The following is a 17,333-nucleotide window of genomic DNA, read 5'->3' as shown; positions in this document are numbered from 1 at the left end:
ACCGAGGCTTGAGGAACCAAGAGGCTTCTTTCTGTACCATAATGACTCGACAAGGATTAAATGTGAGGGCATTAACACTCAAGCTGAAATACATAGCTCTGGTCCTTGAGCTCTCATTGATTCTAGAGGTCACAGCCGTACAAGAAATTAAGCGCCAGGTCATCCGAAGCTCGGGGCCACACTTCCTGTCGAGTGGCACGGTGGTACAGTGGTTAGCACTGCTGCCTCGCTGCGCCGAGGACCCGGGTTCGATCCCGGCCCTGTGTCACTGTCCGTGTGGAGTTTGCACATTCTCCCCGTGTCTGCGTGGGTTTCATCCCCACAACACAAAGATGTGCAGAGTAGGTGGATTGACCATGCTAAATTGCCCCTTAATTGGAAAAAAATTTGAATTGGGTACTCTAAATTTAAAAAAAAAGAAGTGTGCTAAAAGGAGGGATGAGAGCTGAGATTTAGTGAGAAAAATCCAGAGTTTAAGGCTTAGTCAACTAAAGACACAGTCACCAATGGTGCAGTGATTAAAATCAGGGGTATTTAATAGGCGTGCAGATATTTCAGAGGGTTGTGGGGGCAGGAGAAGATTACAGAGATATGCAGGGTGAGGCAATTGAGGAATTTGAAAACAAGGAAGAGTTTTAAACCAAAGTATTGCTTAAGCGGGAGCCAATTTAGGTCAGTGAGCACAAGGTGAACTGGAGCTGGTGTCAGACACAGACAGCAGAGTTTTGGAAGAGCTCAAGTCTACAGAGAGTAAGTAGGGGAAGCTGGCAGGAATATATTGAAATAGCCAAGTCTAGGGGCAACGAAGGTGTGGATGCAGGAGACGTGAAGTAGAAATTGGTGAACAAGGGCAGCACGGTGGTGCAGTAGTTAGCACAGCTGCCTCACGGCACCGAGGTCCCAGGTTCAATCTCGACTCTGGGTCACTGTCCATGTGGAGTTTGCACATTCTGCCCGTGTCTGCATGGGTTTCGTCCCCACAACCCAAAGGTGTGCAGGGTAGGTGGATTGGCTGCGCTAAATTGAAAAAAATTAATTGGGTACTCTTAAATTTTTAAAAAAGTGATTGGTGCGCGGTATTGGTCTCCTTATTTAAGGAAATATGTAAATGCATTAGAAGCAGTTCAGATAAGGGCGGGATTCTTCCGTACCTGGTGGGGCGGGGGGTCCCGGCAAGACGGAGTGGCGTGAACCATTCTGGCGTCGGGCCGCCCCAAAGGTGCGGAATCCTCCGGCGCCGGAGTGGGTTTGCGCCCGCCAGCCAGCGTGGAAGGCCTTTGGCGCCGTGCCAGCCGGTCCGAAGGGACTCTACCAGCCGGCGCGGGTCCGCGCATGCGCAGGGGTGTTCACCTTCGCGCCGGCAATCGCAGAGGCCGACACGGCTGGCACGTAGGAAAAGAGTGCCTCCCACGGCACAGGCCTGCCTGCGGGCCAGACCACCGTGGGGGTCAGATGGCCCCGAGGCCCCCCCCCCCCCAGGACCCCGGAGCCTGCCTGTGCCGCAAGGTCCCGCAGGTAAGGGACCTAGCCCAATTTACGCCGGTGGGACCTGCATAGAACGGCGGGACTTCGGCCTATCGCGGGTCGGAGAATCGCCAGGGTGAGCCCGCCGACTGGCACGGCGCAACTCCCTCCCCGCCAAATCTCCGGCGCCGGAGAATTGCAGCTGGCGGGGGCGGGGTTCATGCCGCCACCCGGCAATTCTCCGACTCGGTGGGGGGTCGGAGAATCCCACCCAAGGTTTACAAGACTAACAGCAGAAATAGGCAGGCTGTCTTATGTGGAAAGGTTGGAGAGGTTAGGTTTGTATCCACTAGCGTTTACAAGAGTCAGAGGCGACTTGATCAAAACTTTTAAGATCCTGAGGGGTAGTGACAGGGTGGATATGGAGAGGATGTTTCCTCTTGTGGGAGAATCTTGAACTAGGGGTCACTTTTAATAAATAAGGAATCACTCATTTATGACAGAGATGAGGTGAAATTTTTTCTCTCAGAGGGTCGAGAGTCTTTGGAACTCTTTTCCTGAAAGGGCAGTGCAAGCAAAGTCTATGAATATTTTTAAAATATAAATTTAGAGTACCCAATTATTTTTGCTTTTAATTTAGGGGCAATTTAGCCTGGCTAATCAACCTAACCTGCACATCTTTGGGTTGTGGGGGTGAAACTCATGCAGACGCAGAGGGAATGTGCAAAATCCACACGGACAGTGACCCAGAGCCGGGATTGAACCCGAGTCCTCAGCGCCACAGGCAGCAGTGCTAACAACTGCGCCATGTGCCGCCCCGAGTCTTTGAATATTTTTAGGGCAGAGCTAGATTGGGTGAGGGCAGCAGGGTGGCGCAATGCTTAGCACTGCTGCCTCACGGCGCCAAGGTCCCAAGTTCGATCCCGGCTCTGAGTCACTGTCCGTTGTGGAGTTTGCACATTCTCCCCGTGTCTGCGTGGGTTTCACCCCCACAACCCAAAGATGTGCAGGTTAGGTGGATTGGCCATGCTAAATTGCCCCTTAATTGGAAAAAATTAACTGGACACTCTAAATTTATTTTTAAAAAACAGTGGGTGAAAGGTTAGCAGGTAGACAGGAATGTGGGACTGAGATCAGCAATGATTTTATTGAATTATGGAGCAGGCTTGAGGGGCCGAGTGGCCTACTCCTGCTCCTAATTTGTATGCTCATATGTTGCAGACTTATTCCCCTCCAAATATCCATCAATATCCACAAGGGAAGATGAGAAAGGGGGATGTGACCGTCAGCTAACGAAAGATAAGGATGTGGGGACCAATCTCCGACCAGAGGGGATACACACCTTTTTGGTGAGGTATTTTAGATATTCACTTCAGAAAACATACTACTGCTTTCTTTTTGGAAATGCAAGTGGTCAAGTTTGATTGAAATTGTATAATTCCAGGCAGCACGGTGGTGCAGTGGGTTAGCACTGCGGCCTCACGGCGCTGAGGTCCCAGGTTCGATCCCGGCTCTGGGTCACTGTCCGTGTGGAGTTTGCACATTCTACCCGTGTTTGCGTGTGTTTCGTCCCCACAACCCAAAGATGTGCAGGGTAGGTGGATCGGCCGCGCTAAATTGAAAAAAAATAATTGGGTACTCTTAATTTTTTTTAAAAGTGATTGGTGAACAGTCTCTTACAAGGCGTGGAGATAAAAATCAAGCAAGAGGGTTCAGAGGTGAGCCTTGCGAACGTGTAAAGGAGAGGTAGAAGTTATATAAGTAAAGCTTTCTTGTTTGTTTGCAATTCAAATATATTTGGTGCCCTCTAGTGGCGCAGCAAAAGGCTCTCTTTAACGTTTTAAAAAATTTAGAGTAGCCAATTATTTTTTCTAATTAAGGGGCAATTTAGCGTGGCCAATCCACCTAACTTGCACATTTTTGGGTTGTGGGGGCGAAACCCACGCAAACATGGGGAGAATGTGCAAACTCCACACGGACAGTGACCGAGGGCCGGGATTCGAACCCGGGTCCTCAGCGCCATAGGCAGCAACGCTAACCACTGTGCCACTGTGCTGCCCTAAAAGGCTTTCTTTAACCAATGAAATTTAAAGATTGTGCAATTAACAGTGCATTCGTGTAGCATTCTTCAGACCCACTGGACATCTCAAAGCACTTTACAACCAACGTTGTAACGGAGGAAACACAGCAGCTAATTTGCACAGAGCAATGCGAGACCGACTAGATAATATATATATTTTTATTTTTAAATTAAGGGGCAATTCAGAATGGCCAATCCACCTGCCCTGCACACCTTTGAGTTTGTGGGGGGTGAGATCCATGCAGACACAGGGAGAATGTGCAAACTCCACATGGACAGTGACCCAGAGCCGGGGTCGAACCCGGTTCATTGGTGCCTTGAGACAGCAGTGCTAGCCACTGCGCCATCGGTCGCCCCCTTAGATAATCTCTTTTTTGTGATGTTGATTGTTGGATAAGCATTGGCCTGGACACCAGGAGTCAAACTCTCCTTCAAAAAGTGTCAGGGGACCTTCCGCAAACTCCCAAGCAGGCGTAAGTGGCCTCAGTTGAATATCTCGTCCAAAAGACAACGGACCCGGGGATAAAGATTTTTTTTCCCCATGTCCATCAGGTTTACTCACGGATTGGCTTTTTTTGCGGTGGGTAGGTCTCTCCTCCCCTGGTGAAGAAGGTGGGGCATTCGGTGATTGTGATTTTGGACCATGTTCCACATTTTGTGGATTTGGCTCTAGAGCAGGGGTTCTCAACCTTTTTTAACCCATGGACCCCTTTTCCTCTTAATTTTTTTTTGTGGACCCCCATAGCCTTTCCACAGAAAAAAAAGCTTCTTATATGCGTGGTAAACTAATCCTAAAGTCTATCTACCTTACCGTGAGGGTTGGAAACGGATTAGCGGTATTTTCGTACGTTGCCAAACTTATTCTAACATGAAAAGCAATGAAAAAAACTTTTTACTGACTAAATTGAATTAAATTACTCTAAAAATAACCAATTCATATCAAATATACACAGTTTCTAGTGATTACTGTGTTAAATTATTCATTAAACTTGTCAAGGAGAAACGTGGCATAAGCGTCAGGTCAACCGTGGGTATTTAATAAGCTGCTTCTGTCATTAAAGGTCCTCCGGGCTGTTCCTAGGGGACAGCAGCCCGGGCAATCTTCAACAACAACTGTCATTAAAGCACAATAAACCCATTTGTCATCAACCGGTATGGATTTTTTTTTCTCAGAATACAGTACCACAAAAATAAACACAGCAAATGCACCTTTTTGGTTCTGAGCCCCTTCAGCCCTCAAGGTAAATTAGATAGATTATAATCTCTCTTTGACCTTTGTCAGTGCGAGAGAGAGAGAGAGAGAGAGAAAGGTGAATATTCATCATGAAAACAAACATTTTTTTCTTCTACTTGATTCTCAGTAATAACAATTGTTCTGAAGTAGAATTGCTCTATAGACCACTAAAATATCACCGTGGACCCCCAATTCGGTATTTTTTTTGTGTGGACCCCCAGTAATGTTACATGGACCCCCCGGGAACCACTGCTCTAGAGTCAGGTCCCTCCCAACGCCCGCCATGGAGATTGGATACGGCGGTGTTGGCGGACAAAAGGTTTTGCGAACGGATGTCCTCTGCTATTCGTGAGTTTATCAAATTCAATAAAAGTGAGGTGATCACACCTTCTACGCTGTGGGAAGGCCTTAAGGTAGTCATTGGGGGGGGGAATCATTTCCTACAAAGCACACATGGAATGGACTGCGAGGGTGGAGCAGCAGAGACTGGAGCACTCCATTCTTGAGGTGAACCATCAGTACTCACTTCCCCCCACCCCTGCGTTGCTTGCAAGTAGGAAAAAGCTGCAGACACAATTTGAATTACTATCAACAGGTAAGGCGGTGAACCCACTGCGATGCTCATGGGGGGCATTTTATGAACATGGGGAGAAGGTCAGTCACCTTTTAGCTCATCAGCTGAGGCGAAAGGTTGCTCCCAGGAAATTGTACAGATAAGGGACTTGGGTCTGAAGGCAATGCGGTTTTCAAAAGATTCCATCGGGATCTCTATAGATCGGAGATCCCGGAGGGTTCTGCCACAGCGGAGTATTTGGATGGATTTTCCTTTCCATTGGTGGGAGAACGGCGGGAGGAGTTGAAATTCCAGTTGGGCCCCGAGGAAATTACGAAATGCATTGGGTTAATGCAGACAGGTAAAACTCCCGGCCCCGATGTATTCCCCAGTGAGTTTTACAAGAGGTTTGCAGGTCTGTTGATCCCATTAATATTGGACATGTTCAATGAATCCTTGTCGGGTTCACTGCCCGTTACTCTGGCGCAGGTCTCTATTTCCCTGATCCTGAAGGAAAAGGACCCGACAGAATGCGGGTCATTTCAACCCATTTCACTTTTGAATGCAGATGCTAAATTGCTCACAAAGGCGCTGCCGCTACATTTGGAGCCCCGCCTCCCAGAGGTGATCATGGACGACCATGTTAAAGATTGACAATTGTCGGCCAATATACATCAGCTATTAAATATTGTCCTTGCCCCCTCTCCTGTGCCCGAACCAGAGGTGATTGTGTGTATAGACGCTGAAAAGGGTTTGATAGGGTGGAATGGGGACATCACTTTGAGATCTTTGGGAGGTTTGGTTTTAGGCAGAAGTTCATATCTTGGACTCATCTATGGTATAGCCCATTGTTAGTGTCCCACTAATGCCTTGAGTTCAGAGTATTTTCCACTGAAATAGGTACAAGGCAGGGATGTCCACTGTCTCCGCTTCTATTTGCTTTAGCAATTGAATCACTGGCCGTAGCATTAAAATCTTCCAGTAAGTGGAAGGGAATAAATCGCAGAGGGAGGGATCATAGTGTCCTTGTACACAAATTATCTACTTCTTTATATTATGAAGCCACTCTCCCCTATAGATGAAATAATAAAGCTACTTGGGAGTTTTGGCTCCTTCTCTGCGTATAAGTTGAATTTGGACAAGAGCAAATTCTTTCAGGATTAACCCTGTGGAGACCGGAATCTATCTGGGGATGTTGCCTTTTCAACTTGACAGATCCGTCTATCTGGGAATCCAGGTGGCCCATGATTGGGCCTTGCTCCATAAATTAAATGTTAGTCTGGTGAATGGGGTCAAATCTGACTTGCAGAAGTGGGATAACCTCCCCCTGTCCTTGATGGGAGGGCAAGGTTCAGACTATTAAAATGAATGTTCTCCCGGGATTTTTATATCTTTATCTGTGTCTCCACACTTTTCTCCCTAAATCCTTTTTTGCTAGAGTTAACAACTTAGTGTCCTCTTTTAGACTCCAAGGACCTGTAGCGCATTCCTCCAGAATGATAAACAGGCAGGTGGTTTAGTTTTACCAAATGTGTTATTTTATTATTGAGCTGCCAATATTGAGAAGGGGCCAGGGTGATTGAGTGATCCGAGTTCCTTATGGGGGAAAATGAAGGTGAGTTTTTGAAGTGGCTCTAGTTTGGGTTCTTTAGTAATTGCCTCACTTCCGTTCTCTCCTGTGAGATTTTCATCAAAGTGTCCACCCAGAGATTCTGGAAGCAGTTCAGACAGCATTTTAATTTTCGCGCTATGTTGTTGTTGGCCTCTATCTGTAGTAATCATCTCTTTGTGCCAGCGGGCTTAGACTTGACGTTTAGGACATGGAAGGGGGAAGGGTCTGGAGAGGTTTAGGGACTTGTTCGTGGAGGTCATGTTTGCCAGTTTTGTCGGGCTGTCGGAAAATGTCAACTCCCTGCGACCAATTTGCTTAAATACTTCCAGATTCGTGATTTTTTGAGGGAGACTTTGCCTTCATTTCCCTTAGCACCACTGTCTTCCCTGACCTCCTTCTTTGGCCAGGTCTGGTTGGGTGGGTGTGGGGGGGGGGGGGGGGGGGGGAGGGGTGTATTTTGGGTATTTATGCTCAGATCTTATCAGCGGAGCCAGCCCCATTGGATGAGGTGAAGAGGTGAAAATAAAATGGGAGGGAGAATTGGGTCCTATTCTGGATGAGGAGGTGTAAAGCGAGGCTCTTCGCAGAGTCAACTCCACGTCTTCCTATGCTTGGCTAAGTTTGATCCAATTCAAGGTGGCTTACGGGGCTCATGCGACCAAGGCAAGGGTCAGTGTTTTTTTTTTCGGGGGGGGGAAGACAGATCTGAGTGGTGTTCTCGGTGGCTAGCTAATCATACTCATATGTTCTGGTCCCAGGTTGTTAATCTTTTGGGTTTCCTTCTTCAACACAATGTCAGAGATTTTTAATGTCGAACTGGAGTCTTGTCCGCTGGTGGCCATTTTTGGGGATTCCGCTTCGCAGGTGCTGCAGTCGGGGGTGAAGGCAGACGTCCTCATCTTCGTCTTTGCCTCATTAATAGCCCGGAGGCGAGTTCTGTTTGGGTGGAGGTCTCTTGGTTGGTGACCTCATGGACTTTCTATATTTGGAGAAGGTCAAGTTCACCATTAGAAGGTCGGTAGAAGAGTTCTACCTAAGATGGCAGCTATTCATTTCCTTTTTTGAAGAGTTAGTCATTGTCTTTTCTTTGGTCTTTAACGTTTAAGAGGTATCTGGATGGATAAGGAGGAAATAGAGGATTACGGACCGAGTAAGGTTTTTTTCAGTTAGGGCATCATGATCAGCACAGGCCTGGAGGGCCGAAGGGCCTGTTCCTGTCTTATACTTTTCTTTGTTCTTTGTTCTTCTTTGTCAGTTGTTCAGGGCTTTTTTAGTTGAAGGCTGGGGGGTGGGGGGGGGGGGGGGGGGGGGGTGTTAGGATTGGATGTGCTCTTCATTGTTGATTGTGTTCTTTTTACATAGTAAATTGCAGCATCTGTTTTATATTCCACCAGTGTACTGTTGCGTTCACATGAAAGTTTTCAATAAAATATATTTTTTAAAGGTAGGCCATTGCTACCAATACTGACTGTGAAGGACATATAAGTTACAAATACAGAGTGCCAGAAATAAAGATTGGATTAAGAAGCAAAGGAAAAGTAAAATTTATTGATTTTTAAACATAAACATTAAATAATAATTCAGACCCTGAAGGAATGACATTCCAGACTTATAAAAATTAAGTCTCCATAGGGCAGCACGGTAGCATGGTGGTTAGCATAAATGCTTCACAGCTCCAGGGTCCCAGGTTCGATTCCCGGCTGGGTCACTGTCTGTGCGGAGTCTGCACATCCTCCCCGTGTGTGCGTGGGTTTCCTCCGGGTGCTCCGGTTTCCTCACACAGTCCAAAGATGTGCGGGTTAGGTGGATTGGCCAGGCTAAATTGCCTTTAGTGTCCTAAAAAATAAGGTTAATGGGGGTTGTTGGGTGACTGGGATAGGTATAAGTGGGCTTGAGTAGGGTGATCATTGCTCGGCACAACATCGAGGGCCGAAGGGCCTGTTCTGTGCTGTGCTGTTCTAATTCTGATTCTAATAGGGAGATGTTACTTGGCAGTAATTAACACTTGGCATGTTATTCAACGGGTACTTTTCCTGAAATGGATAATACTGAAACAATTGTGTTGAATTGTTGAATTGAATTGTGTTGTCTCTATATACAAGTAAAGCAACGTCCCGCATTTCGATGGTGAGGTAGACAGCAAGGTGCTGTTTTCACAACGCTAATGGCACGTTGAGTGGTGCAACATGGACAACAACATATTGATATTTGTGTGTAGGCACACCTGCCACTCAGCCGAAAATGCAGTATCGTTTGTGCGTGTAGTCTCACCTTTATATTGACAGGAAACCTGGGTCATTGTTGCTGGTCATGAGTTGGAGGCCATTGATGTTGTGATGAGGTGTGCAATGTTTGGCAACAGAAACGGCACAGCCTCAACGAAGTTATTGCGGACAGTTGGTCTTTATTTCCCTGAAATTGTGAATGGAATTACACAATTTCAAGCAAACTTGACCACTTGCATTTCCAAAAAGAAAGCAGTAGTATGTTTTCTGAATATCTAAAATACCTCACCAAAAAGGCGTGTATCTCCTCTGGTCGGAGATTGGTCCCCACATCCTTATCTTTCGTTAGCTGACGGTCACATCCCCCTTTCTCATCTTCCCTTGTGGATATTGATGGATATTTGGAGGGGAATAAGTCTGCAACATACGAGCATACAAATTAGGAGCAGGAGTAGGCCACTCGGCCCCTCAAGCCAGCTCCACAATTCAATAAGATCATTGCTGATCTAAGTCCCACATTCCTGTCTACCTGCTAACCTTTCACCCACTGTTTTTTTTTTTAAGATAAATTTAGAGTATCCGATTCATTTTTTCCAATTAAGGGGCATTTTAGCGTGGCCAATCCACCTAACCTGCATATCTTTGGGTTGTGGGGGTGAAACTCATGCAGACACAGAGGGAATGTGCAAACTCCACACGGACAGTGACCCAGAGCCGGGATCGAACCTGGGACCTCGGCGCCGTGAGGCAGCAGTGCTAAGCATTGCGCCACCCTGCTGCCCTCACCCACTGTTAATCAATGTAGCACTGCCCTAAAAATATTCAAAGACTCGGGGCAGCACGGTGGCGCAGTTGTTAGCACTGCTGCCTATGGCGCTGAGGACTCGGGTTCGATCCCGGCTCTGGGTCACTATGCGTGTGGAGTTTGCACATTCCCTCTGTGTCTGTGTGGGTCTCACCCCCACAACCCAAAGATGTGCAGGTTAGGTGGATTGGCCGGGCTAAATTGTCCCTAAATTAAAACAAAAATAATTGGGTACTCTAAATTTATATTAAAAAAATATTCATAGACTCTGCTTCCACTGCCCTTTCATAAAGAGTTCCAAAGACTCACGACCCTCTGAGAGAAAAAAATTCACCTCATCTCTGTCTTAAATGACTGATTCCTTATTTATTAAAAGTGACCCCTAGTTCAAGATTCTCCCACAAGAGGAAACATCCTCTCCATATCCACCCTGTCAATACCCCTCAGGATCTTAAAAGTTTTGATCAAGTCGCCTCTGACTCTTGTAAACGCTAGTGGATACAAACCTAACCTCTCCAACCTTTCCGCATAAGACAGCCTGCCTATTTCTGCTGTTAGTCTTGTAAACCGTGGGTGGGATTCTCCGACCCCCCCCCTCCACCCCGGGCCGGGTCGGAGATTCGCCGGGAGGCGGCGTGAATCCCGCCCCCGCCGGCTGCCGCATTCTCCGGCGCCGGAGATTTGGCGGGGCCGGGAGTCGCGATGCGCCAGTCGGCGGTCCCCCCGGCAATTCTCTGACCCGCGATGGGCTGAAGTCCCGCTCGTTTTATGCAGGTCACACCGGGGTAAATTGGACTAGGTCCCGCGGCGCAGGCGGGCTCTGAGGTCCTGGGGGGCCGTGGAGCGATCTGGCGTGGGGGGGGTGGCACAGTGGCCTGGCCTGTGATCGGGGCCCACCGATCCACAGGCGGGCCTGTGCCGTGGGAGCACTCTTTTCCTACGCGCCGGTCGTGTCGGCCTCTGCGATTGCCGGCGCGAAGGTGAACCCTCCTGCGCATGCACGGGGATGACATCAGCAGCCGCTGACGCTCCCGCAGATGCGCCGGCCGGCGGAGTCCCTTCGGCCCAGCTGGCACGGCGCCAAAGGCCTTCCACACCGGCCGGCGGGGTGCAAATCACTCTGCCGCCAGCCTAGCCCCTGAAGGTGCGGAAGAATCCTGACGCCGGAATGGTTCACGCCACTCCGTCCTGCCAGGCCCCCCCGCCCTGCCAGATACGGAAAAATCCCGCCCCTTATCTGAACTGCTTCTAATGCACTTACATATTTCCTTAAATAAGGGGACCAATATCGTGCACAATAATCCAGATGCGATTTCACCAATGCCCTGTATAACTGAAGCATAACCTCCCTACTTTTGTAATCAATTCCCTTCAAAATAAATGATAACATTCTATTAGCTTTCCTAATTACTTTCTGTACCTGCACACTACCCTTTTGTGATTCATGCACTAGGCCACCCAGATCCCTCTGTATCTCAGAGCTCTGCAATCAGTCACATTTAGTGTCATTGCTGGAATTGTGGTGGTGGGAGATGGAGGATTTGCACACAGGATGGCCCTTCTGAGCCTGGATGGAGTTAGCCATCAATATGGTTCATTTTGATTCTGATACACCAACAGGGTTGTTTTTTTCTCCCATTGATTACGGTGGAAAAGCATTTTTCTTTGTTCTAACATTTCCAGCTGATCGTGGAAAAGCATTTTTGACATTCCATCGGAATCTTTCTGGATTTCTTTTGGATGGGGACTATGCTATTTAGATACCTTTCAGCTCTGGGCTAATCCTTTAATGTTGCGGAATTTCAAGAACACCTTTGAATGAGAAGGTTGCTCTGGGCTGTCATTTCTGTGGCAGTGCCACATGGGTCTTGTACTTTCAGAGATGCCATCTTTCAGATGAGACGTTAATGAAAAAGGCTCCCCAAAGCACTTTTTGAAGAAGAGCATGGGAGTTTCTCTTTGTGTCCTGGCCAATATCTATGCCTCAGCATACAGTGTCACAAAATGGTAGGATGCTATTAGAATTAATGTTTTTCTTTTGCACAAATGAAAACAAACTCGCAAGCATTTTGTGAACCATGTTTGGGCAGCAACTAAGAGAAAGGAAGGAACAGGAGAGAATAGGGAAGGTGTTATTTGCATTTGATACATTTAGTAGCCAGAGTGCTGTGAGTCAGGAAGCAGGCTAGTCACAGATGAGGTGTAAAGAAGCAACAGCAAGAGAGAGGCAGTCAACCTCAGGAAACAGCTCAGCTCGAGATGAAGTGCTGAAGGCAAAAGCTAGTTTGTGCAAAAGATTATTTCCTTCGCTGAATTGAAGATCAGTCCCAAGACCTGGTCACTTAGGCTGTACAGAGCCTAAGCTCAGAGCCTAGCCAGTGATAGTCACTGGCTAGATTTGACCAATAGATGTGTTGTTGTTGTTTGGGAAACTGAGTGGGTCTCAGTAGAGTTTAGGAAATGAAATGAAATGAAATGAAAAATGAAATGAAAATCGCTTATTGTCACGAGTAGACTTCAATGAAGTTACTGTGAAAAGCCCCTAGTCGCCACATTCCGGCGCCTGTCCGGGGAGGCTGGTACGGGAATCGAACCGTGCTGCTGGCCTGCTTGGTCTGCTTTAAAAGCCAGCGATTTAGCCGAGTGAGCTAAACCAGCCCCTATAAAGTTACTGTGAAAAGCCCCTAGTCGCCACATTCCGGCGCCTGTTCGGGGAGGCTGGTACAGGAATTGAACTGTGCTGCTGGCCTGCCTTGGTCTGCTTTAAAAACCAGCGATTTAGCCCAGTGTGCTAAACCAGGATTACAGTGGGGAAACAGATGCTTTTGGGTTTTCAGTCTTTGCGGGACTAAGTGCTTACAGTTAATGTGCCAAAGTACAAGATTGTTCTCTGTAGTGTTTCATTATCTTTCTTCTACATTAATAAATATTTTTATTATTGTTTAATGACAGAGAGGTTTGAGTTCTCACTGTCTCCACAGATGTTTCTCACGAATATCTAAAAGAAACTACGCTATGCAAAACCAGTGTTTCAGGTTGGAACACTCTTGCACATAACATGAGCAAGGTTTCGTAACAACACCGAAAACGGATGATCTGGTCAATTATTTAATTAGGATTTGTGGGAGTGTGCTGTGTGCAAATTGGCTGCAGTGTTCACTTTACTGCACATTGACTACTTTTCAAAAAATCATGCATTGACTATCTAACATCTTGGAGCAACACGAGGTCATGAAAGGCTACATGCAAATGCAAGATTTTCATTTGATTCAGCTGCTCTTTTCAACCATTCAGAAAGGCCCTCCCATTGTATCTCAACCAATCATGGAAGTTTCATTTACAGAATTCGATCTGCAGGTCTTTCCTTGAGCTGATTAAAAATCCAATATGTGGGGCCAGCACGGTGGCGCAGTGGATAGCTCTGCTGCCTCACGGCGCCGAGGTCTCAGGTTCGATCCCGACTCTGGGTCACTGTCTGTGTGAAGTTTTCATATTCTCCCCATGTCTGCGTGGGTTTCACCCCCACAACCCAAAGATGTGCAGAGTAGATGGATTGGTCACGTTAAATTGTCCCTTAATTGGGAAAAAATTAATTGGGTACTTTTCAAAGTCCAAAATGTACCTTTCACAAGTCTAACCCACTGTCCCCTTGTTCCATTTTTGTGATTAAGTTGAAAGTTATTTTTTCAGATTTCTTCTTCATCGCAGAAATTATCTCGAGGAAGACGGTAATGTAGTGGTAATGTCACTGGACTGGTGATCCAGAGACCCAGGCTAATTCTCTGGGGTATAAAGGTTTGAATCCCACCACTACAGGTGGTGGAATGTTAATTCAATGAATAAGTCTGGAATTGAAAGCGAGCCTCAGTAATGGTGACTAGGAAACCATCATCAATTGTTGTAAAAATCCATCAGGTTCACTAATGTCATTTGAGGAGGGAAGTTTGCTACACTTACCTGGTCTGGTCTACATGTGACTCCAAACCCAGAACAATGTGGTTGACTCTTAACTGCACTCTGAAATGACCCAACAAGCCAACCCTTGAAGTGAAGGGATGGGTTACCAAGGGGTTAGCAGTTTAGTAGTTAAAAAAACATAACATTGAAAATACTGTGCTGTTACTTAGTGACAGGGGTCCAGAAACACTTAGAGAGACAGGGAAACACAAAAGGATAGTCTATAATGATCGCTGGGATAAAGGGTGAGTTTGAGGCGTTTTCTGGTATTTGTATTGAAGTATTTCCAATCTTTTTTCTAGTGTAAGATTATAGAGGCATGGATACAGTGGATGGGCAGACATGCTTTGCCAGCGTGGACGGGCCAGTCACTAGGGGGCAAAATTTAGAGGAGATGTGCAAGGCAGGTTTTTACACAGAGGATGGTGAGTACCTGGAAGGCGCTGCCAGGAAGGTTGTGGAAGCAAATACATTAACAGCGTTCAAAAGACATCTCGACAAATAAATGAATACAATGGGCATAGCGGGATATGGCACTAGGAAGTGCTGAGGGTTTTGCCAAAGGTGGTATCATGACCGGTACAGGCTTGGAGGGCCGAAGGGTCTGTTCCTGTGCTGTATTGTTCTTTGTTCTTTGTAATGTAATTCATTTTTTCTTGTTTAATAAACATGTTTTTATTTGTGTTGACAGCACACAGGCAGATTCCTCTGAATATGTTCAGTAACTGAGTTACAAAGTTAGGGGGCTCAATTCTCCAAAAATGGGGCTATGTCCTTTACTCCCCACTTTCCTGCAAAAAATAAAAGGCGATTCACTTACCTTCAGGGGGCTGGCAGGGACCCGGAGTGCTTCACGCAGCTTTAGCAGTGGATATGGACCCCCATACAATAGGTTCCGAGTCCACGCATGTTGACGGCGGCGGCCTCCAGCGGCCACGCTGAGTGCCATGACGGACTTGGACCAACACGGACAATGTAGGCCCCCCCCCCCCGATCGGCAGCGTGCCGCTGCATCGGACCGGCCCAATCGCTGCCCCGATGCTCGATTCCTCCCCGTCCCCCACCAGGGCAGCCTCCAACTGAGACTGCAGCCACCGTGCGAGAGTCCTGACCGGCCATACGTGGTTAGGACCACACCGTCGGGAACTCGGTCTACTGGGAGCGGAGTATCTCTGGGATGACCTCTGGCAATGGTCCCCCAGCTGCGCGCCGTAAATCACGGACGAGTGATTCTCCAGGGCCCGGAGAATCGCCGGAGCGGCACTGGGCCTGATTCGCCAAACGCTATTTGAGCGGGGGAGCTGTGGAGAATCCAGCCCAGGATCTATCAAGCCAGGTTTCACTCTGGGATCTGACTTGTCCAGTGTTAACATCTGCTGGAATCATAAATATGTATAGAGACACACTATCTTAGGTAATAGATTACTATCTCGTATAATACATAATATCCTTTCATGGGTGGCAAGAACTGGATTAAGTGTTTAAGATGTAGTTGACAACAATGTAGTTGCACTGTAAAGTCTGATCAGGAGCACTGCAGGAAGCTGTTCTGTGCTTTGATTGCTTAAGTTAGTTACTGCAATCACAATGCTATCACTAATCTGTCACAGACTGGTAGGACATGGCTCCATGCTTACAATCCCCTTCATTAGGAATTTTTGAGTTTCAACAATACAGACAAGGTGGGTCCCAAGTGAGGAAGTTGGACAGTGTGGGGGCAATGCCAACCAGAGGGGAAAGTCATCCTGGGCCAGTCCCGTCTATCCCCAAAGCAGTCAGCATGAATGGCTTTGAAAGATTGTTTTTTCTTCCTGATTCTTAGTCTCTGATAATTGAAAGGGTGCCTAATCACTTTCATAGAATCATTGAATTCCTACAGTGCAGAAGGAGGCCATTCGGCCTATCAAGTCTGCACCAGCCTTTGGAAAGAGCACCCTACTTAAGTCCACACCTCCACCCTATCCCCGTAAACCAGTAACCCCACCTAACCTTTTAGAAACTAAGGGGCAATTTACCATGTCCTATCCACACATCTTTGGACTGTGGGAGTAAACCCACGCAGACACGGGGAGAAAGTGCAAACTCCACATAGACAATCACCCGAGGCGGGAATTGAACCCAGTCCCTGGAGTTGTGAGGCAGCAGTGCTAACCATTGTGCCACCATGCTACTTTGTGTGGTTGGTACAAGCAAATGCCACCCCCTCCCAACCCCCCAAATGCAGTCTTTGGCATTGAGCTTTGTTGTCCTTTGAGGACGGCTCAAGGTTATTTTTGAATCATACAAACGATGTACAAGTTACCTCGCCAGGGTGCAAGTTACCTCGCCCGGGTACAAGTTACATCGCCAGGATGCAAGTTACCTCACCCGGGTATAAGTTACCTCGCCCGGGTGCAAGTTACCCCGACCCATGCAGTGACCTGGGCCCTATAATCAAAATCTACTCGGGCAGATTGGGATAGCCTGGGCTGCTCGGCCACCTTTATAGTTATCCAGTCATATGGAGCGATGTGCTTGGTGACTGGACGAGCCATCCAGGATCAGCAGGTATTGAGGAAAGTCCTCTGGCTGGATCCTCAGGCTGACACTCCGAAGGGGCACATGACTACATGTTCCCAAGATTGCATGGGTCTGTCACTGAAATACGTTTGTGCTTACCTTTCCGCCGGCCAGGGGAGTCACATCAATGCACAGCTCTCTCTCTCTCAGGGCCACCTTGTCCTGCTCTCTCACTGTGTCAGTGACGCATTGTGCCACTGCGGAGGGGCAGGATTGAGAAATAGGGGCGGGTCATTGGCACAGAGACATCTTGGTGCTTGTTCTGCATCCAGATGCTCTATAAAGCCCGCTGACGCACTATCGTGGCACAAGCCACGTAATGCAATTTGTTTTAAAAGGAGGTCACACACAGCAGGAAGTGGCGGTCCCTGGTCACAGGCTGACTGCTGTGCAGAAGGCGGGAGCGGCGACACTCCCCAGGGAGTGCCCGCCGCCAGTGCGTCAGCGGCGGGGGCCAGTGTCATCAGCCAGTGCTTTCAGAGAATTGTGAGGCAATTCTGCCAAAGTTGCTCCAAGTGTTACCACATCACTGCCGGGGAAACACTTGCTCCGTGTCTGACGTCTCTTCGAGTGACATGACCGAGTGGAACCGAGGAAGATCTCTCTGATTACCTTCCAAACCTCCTTTACCGATTAAAACAAAAAAGTCTGGTGTATTGCGAATGGTTCTCTTGTGCAATATGCAGCGGGCCGGGATATTTATTTTAACCTGCCTCCAGATGAAGCAATGGGGTGTTATGAATTAGATACGATAAATGGGAGGGATTTATCAGTCTGTCAAAGGACACAAATCGAGGTGGAAAGTTTGTACAGTGCTTCTGAAACTGGGGTTTGTGGACCACAT

General features: G+C 47.6%; 1 long non-coding RNA gene across 1 annotated transcript in view; it reads right to left on the bottom strand.

Annotated features, from left to right (window-relative positions):
* Positions 1-17,082, bottom strand: part of LOC119972769 — a 56,890-nt gene extending 39,808 nt beyond the window's left edge. Inside the window, exon 1 of the long non-coding RNA XR_005462151.1 lies at positions 16,589-17,082. This is a non-coding gene — a long non-coding RNA (uncharacterized LOC119972769). The remainder of the gene's footprint in view (positions 1-16,588) is intronic.
* Positions 17,083-17,333: the final 251 nt, after the last annotated feature.

Source organism: Scyliorhinus canicula, chromosome 10 (genome assembly GCF_902713615.1).
Source record: "Scyliorhinus canicula chromosome 10, sScyCan1.1, whole genome shotgun sequence".
NCBI classification, from domain to species: Eukaryota; Metazoa; Chordata; class Chondrichthyes; order Carcharhiniformes; family Scyliorhinidae; genus Scyliorhinus; species Scyliorhinus canicula.
This window is presented reverse-complemented; position numbering and strand designations above follow the sequence as displayed.